Here is a 6,795-nt window from a genome sequence, read left to right on the forward strand (position 1 = left end):
AAAACACAAGGATTTAAAAAAAAGAAAGAGCAAAACTGGGGTGCCGCATATGAAAATACAAATAATGTTGTTTTTCTTTTTCTTCTTTATGACTGCAAGTTCCTGATTTATTCGTCTAAAGAAACAGAGTAAAACTTTCAGAAATTGAGTCATAAAGGTGCAATAATCAAACATTCCATAAACCAAAACACACTACATTTTGTTCACATTTGCACAAATTAAGAAATAGTGACCCAATAAATAAATAATCTCAAAGTTACTAAAAAGTAAACAAAAAATTTAAGTCCGTTTATTAACTGGCATTGAAATTGAAATCCATATATATATGCAATTTGTGTGCTAATTAAGCGCACTGTGAAGTGCTTTTTCCCCCTTTAAAAACAGACAGATTGTCTGGAACTTTTCTTCATTGAACTCCTTTAAGTACAACACTACAAGGAGACAAAATAACGAGTGGTCAAACCATACAGCCAACTTACACACAATGTAAATACTTACCATGCAGTAAGATTTTGCTAAAGATCTGCAGCCTTGTCTTCTAACACCAACTCCTGACTCAGCCCTAGAAATAGTTTATGTTAATCATTTAGTATTTGTTTAGCTTCCAGTGCTCAAATGGCAACTCTGAAAAATTGTTCTTACTGCCTGCAATACCATGAAACAGTTCCATCCTCAATTACCACCCAGTGAAGTCTCCATCCAAATTAGCCTTGAATTCTGGTGTGGAAATAAAAAAAAGAGATATTATACAATAACATGCAGAACAATGAATGTCTATAGAAAAAAACCTCAGTCCAAGACAGACATATTCGCCGGCATTGACGGCAATAAATGTCTCATCCTGTTAACCGGAATAGAAATCAATTGCCACCAATAGGTTGACGTAGAGAGGTCGGATAAAGGACATGTTTCCTTATATTGAGAGGACAGGAACACATCTGCTTACCTTCCAAAGTGGGCCTTCAATCTTCTGCAAGATGCTATTTGTTTCCTGGTTTAGAAAAAAAATAGACATTTGTCAGGCTAGTGAGAGAACAATGTTGTCATTTCTATTACTTCAAGGCTCAATGAGGCCAGGACTCTGGTTCTGTCTGAATGAGGGAGCAGGTGTTCTCCACAAAACAAACACAATTCCCAGAAAATTTAGATTTGTTCCCATAGTGGGTAATAGAAAATTTACCCATTGCAAATTTGACAAGTGTTTTGTCTGCCCTCGAGGATTGTAAACACTGCACCCCAAATATGAGGCATTTCTTAGTTGTAAAATACATATATATTTCTCACGAACAAAAATAGATCATGAAGCATCCTCACATTGTCCTGATGGTCAATTACAATTTGCTTGAGTTCATGAGTGCGGACCAGGTCCAATGCCGTTTGCCCTGAAATGCACCATACATTTATTTAAAACACAGGGTAAGTATGTTAACCTTCTGAGAGGTCTTATTAAATTTTACTGATAGGAAAATGGAACTTCCTCATCAAAATGGCTAATCAAATTTTAATGCAGAATAATTAGGTGATCATCACTAAGTTGTTGTAAATGTGAAAGCCATGCCTTAACATGAGATTTGATGGAAATTAAAAGGTATAGACCTTGGTTGTTTTGGAGATTCAGGCAGGCACCGCTTTTTAGCAATCTTATTATGCACTGCTTGTGCCATCTGTAGGCAGCACAATGTAAAGGCGTATTGCCCACCGAATCCTTGCAATGCACATGGACTTCTTTACCACCAAGCTGCAACAAAGAGCATAAAACATAAATAACACAAACAATTGAACTCACCCTACACTACAGATAAATTAAGTCTTTACAAAAATGATAAGGCTCAGTTTTCCCAGTTGAGGCCTTTCATTTCACAATACATTTATGATCTCTAGTACAGTTTTGCACAGTAACATTTTCATTTAACCTCCTAAGACCCCGACTCTTGCATGCATTTTTATTTTCTCTTTGATATTTAGGCTAATTGGGACCAGACGAGTGCAAAAACAAAGAATTATCTTTTTACATGATGTAGTTTCTGAGAAAAAATTATGTCCACATCATAAGTGGACGCCGGGTCCTAGGAGGTTAAAAGAGTGAGGGTACAAAATTAGAAAACAATTCAATTGAAAAATATGTTCTCAGATGCTGAAACTTGACACTAACTATCTTAGACAAGGTGGAAATATCCCCCTCTCTGGCAGCTTCCAAAAGTCTCTCATCCCGCCGCCTTGCCTCTCTTCTCTCGGCAGCTGAGGGAAAAAGGCTTTTTTCTTTTAAAAACTGAAGCAACACTAAAATGGCTTAGGCCAGTCTATTCCGCACATTCAATAAGGTCATCATACCTTCCAGCATAGTTACAATTTCATCGTCCTCTGTGACATCTTTTGCTATCTGCGCTGTGGATGAAATGTCCTGTGAACTTGATGACTCCCAACTTTCACGTGCATAACAAATCCTAAAAATTGTTCTGATGATCAAAATATGTCGACCTGTATTAATTTTTCCACAAGTGTGTTTCTGAAGATGTGACCTAGATATAGTGTTTGCACCATGCTGTGTAAAATAAAACACGTCAGGTTCTATTAAATCTCAACCAATGAACACATGTGGTTATGTGTTTATTATTGTGACGATTTCCAATTCATCAATAGCTTGATGGACAAATGAATGTTTAGACCAAAGGGAATCTTTTCATCTGATCTGTTTCAAATTATAGAACAATATAATGTAAATTGTCCTATACGGACCTGTTGGAAAACAAAATTTAATTTACATAATTGTTGTATTTGGCATCACGGAGGACAAGTCGTTAGCAAACCCACCTCACACTTCTGAAGTTGAGGGTGTCTTGATGACTGAAAAGTACCACCATTTCAACCATTGATTCATGCATATTCATCTAATCAGGACAGGCAAGAAGGAAGCGGATCACTGGACAAGGTCTTAATTAGCATGGAAATTACTGTCAGCCGTCACACTTCTTAAGCGAAGGGGGCGGTGTCCGGCGCGTAATCCCTCACAAATGACAAGATAATGGAGGCAAAGTGAGGTCGCTGTTACAAAAGGAACCTGGCGATAGAATCCCCTGCAGAGACATTTTTTGGAGTGGACAGCGGGCAACAGCAGGACTAGGAGAAGCAACCAGAGGAAACAGAAGAAAGAGAGAGGGACATATTCCCCTCACAACTAGAGTGGGAGAAAATTATGACTGCCTGAGAATATAAATGACCCTGGAGGAAAGTCAAATGTGTCTGAGAGTCAGTTTTTCAATCCTCAAAAGTTTTTTTTTAATGTGTCAATTCAGTGGACACTTGAACAGCCATGCCCGAATTGTGCCAGAAATGTGTTTCTCATAGATTTTTACACGAGAAAGGTTCTCTGGTGACACTCACCTCATAGAATTTATGGCACTGAGTGTTTCAAATCAAATCAAAAGCAAGGTTCCCCTTCCAGTTCTAATGTTGTGATTTTCTATAGTTTTGAAAATCTAAAAAATGGCACCATAAGATTGGTAGGTACTTGGTCGCCGGTCTTTTGGTCGCCGGTCTTTTGGTCGCCGGTCTTTTGGTCGCCGGTCTTTTAGTCGCCGGTCTTTTGGTCGCCGGTCTTTTGGTCGCCGGTCTTTTGGTCGCCGGTCTTTTGGTCGCCCGTTGTTTGGGTCCGGGCGACCAAAAGACCGGCGACCAAAAGACGGCTACCAAAAGACAAGCGACCAAACGACCGCACACAATAAGATTAGCCATTTCAATGTCTTTGTGGAATTTCTATGTTCTACCAAGTGTTGAAAAGTTTCATGTCCAGCTATCACATAAATTGTCGTTTATCATTGTCAAAAGCATCTGTTCCATTCTTTGCTTTTTATATTGAAGAATCTCAGTGAACTGTCATTGTAAGAAAATACTGTATATGCACATATAAACTATATGTTTTAGCGTGCAAGAGGCAGCATAATGCATCTCATTTCCATAGTAGGATAGAATGTACATTAGAGCAAAATTGTATTTGTGAATTGTCTTGACGTAAGGACATCTAATTCCTTAAGTACAGAAATAAGTGTACGTTGAATTATTCTAGCCAGTAGTAGCAAACAACATGGTTAAGTATGTGGGTCCACAGTCTAAGATCATGAATATCAATTAGGATTAAATAATATATTCTATGAAGAATGTTAGAAAATAGTTTCATAGACAACCAACTCTACTAATTCAGTGTATGAAATCAATTGTGCTGTTGTTCTAGTTAAGATTTGTTGCTGATTTGAAAGGAGGGTGGAGCGCCTGAGTTTTGAGGATTAATGAAAAATTTAACGAGCTCACATCATGAGCAGGCACACTCAAAGCTAAATGCCAGCAGCAGGAGACGGAATATTGGACTGGCAAGTCAATCAAGGATCTCTTTGGCCCTCAAAAATGTTTCCATGCGAGCTCTTATCAACCTTCATGGCATGACATACAAGACATATTATTGTTATCTGATGTCATAGTTTTCAACTAAGATGGTATAATTTTTTTGTTTGCATTTTATTTGTGTCGTCACTGCTGTATTTTAATAACATACCAATTTATTAGATTAGATTAGATAACGGGAAAATTTCACTGTCACAGTAGCAAGAGTGAGAATACAGACACAGAAAAAGACATTTCAGACATAAATGAATAGGTGACAAATAAATTAATTAATAAATAAGCATTTTGCTGAAATATATATATATACATATATATATATATATATATATATATATATATATATATATATATATATATATATATATATACATACATACACATACATATAAATATATATATATATATATACATACATACACATAGCTGCACATATATACATACGGTTGGTCTTAATATTCAACCATTTCTTTTGTTAAAGGGCCTGGCAGCTGAATATCAGAATTAAATAAAATTATTAATACATATTAACATACTTTTTGTGGGGGATTTGATGCTATAATCATTTGCAGTTAACCAGGCCTAATCTTATAGATATTGTGACATCTTGACACAACATGATCAAAATGTCAAGACGCATTAAAAAATCAACAAGGTAGAAACTCTTGGGTGCTTTACATGTGATCACTTAATTGTAGCTGTTATTTTGGAATGGAGGCGTAGGAGTGGTTAAACAGGCTATTATACAATTCTACCCTCACTAGTCCAAAGCAGGATCCACATGCAAAAACTTGAGTGGAAAAATAATAGAATCCCACAGCAGGCTTAATATAATCGACAACATTGAAGCCTGTGTGCGCATGTGGACCCACGGGGCTTGGTTTCTGAGTGTCCTTCATATTCAAATGAGTTACTTCAGGTCTTTCCAAATCCAGCGACAATCTTAGGACCTTGTTTTTCCCAAAAATGTTTAAACCCAACACATGTTGAACATACTCATTGGTTTTCACTGATGGCAGAAGTCCAATCAATTTGAATTAGTGGCCAGGAGTGATCATTCCTAATAGATTGAACGTTTATTGTCGTAAATGGTAGCCATTGAGGTAATTTGCCTAAAATGGGATCTGCTCCAGATCTAATTATCTTTGTTGAGCAGTATATATTCACTTTTTAAAATTAATTTAGTCTGCTCAGCTCAATTTGCAAATAAAATCTACAAATAATAATTCACACTGTCACGTAACAAATGTTTTTCCTTGCAATATATTGTGACCATCCTCCCCCATGTCACAATGTAAGCTACTCTGTCAGATGATGTTACTGTGTCCAATTTGGTGGAAAATAACAGCAATTCTTGCTGAGCCCCTTCAGCGGCTTGCAGTCCAATCTGTAGTGTTTTTCACTTCTTTTGGGCCTCAGCTGGGCTATCGGCGGCAAAGAGTCAGAAAGTAAATAAGACTGCCAAAGCCTTCTGCAAAGGAACAGATTGCACCCATGTTAAAGTCCCGAATAATTTATTTATTTTTTGGCTTTTTTTGTGTGCACGTTCAGAGGGAGGAACGACGATTGAATTATTTGTGCCGCCCACTTATTCAATATGAAGTCTTAGTGAATGGTTTTCAGAAAGGAAAAGGCTAACTGGGTGCATTATATTAACGATTCACAGCAAGGAAATTGCAAATCCCTATCTTGGTCAGAGCACAAAACCCATCTAATCATCTGGTTTGCGCCTGTGAAATCTCTCCACGGATGCAGGTGCACCACTAATTCACTGTGGTGATATCTGTAATTACCTCACGTTTCCATGGCATTGCCACTACATCCATCGTTGTGCGGTCTGGTGATCACAGAAAATTAGACTGATCATCCATATAAAGGTTAATGCGGGACCAAGAAAAAATATGGCTATTATTTTTCTGCAGCCTGTGTTATGCCATTCAACGTACTTTGTCACAATATGGCTATAATGTAATAGATATGCAGATGTTCTTAAGAGTACAACAGGGGTATGTACGCTGTGATCATGTTAATTTTAGTTTGTTTGGCTAATATAATTCTACAAAGATCATTCAGGAGGACCTTTAAGGACAAGAGTTATACTTTACCCTCTTTAGTTGCATAGGTACTGTCCTGTATTTGCAACTAACATGACATCACATTCATTTATTTCTAAACGTTTATTATCTTCATTGGATAAAGTCTGTCCTCAGAGTGCGTTGGTTTCCCAGTTTTATGTTGTATTCGAGGGGAATATTAAAATAAAATTGATTTCAATAGAAGCTCCTCTCACCTAATCTAGTTTGAAATGCTTACTTGACCAACCAATATATAAATATTGAGTGTTTAAAAACATTTACAATTACAATAGCAATAAGTTTCCAGTGCATTTTGGCCATGTAATGT

This window comes from Stigmatopora argus, chromosome 12, assembly GCF_051989625.1.
Source record: "Stigmatopora argus isolate UIUO_Sarg chromosome 12, RoL_Sarg_1.0, whole genome shotgun sequence".
Classification (NCBI taxonomy): domain Eukaryota; kingdom Metazoa; phylum Chordata; class Actinopteri; order Syngnathiformes; family Syngnathidae; genus Stigmatopora; species Stigmatopora argus.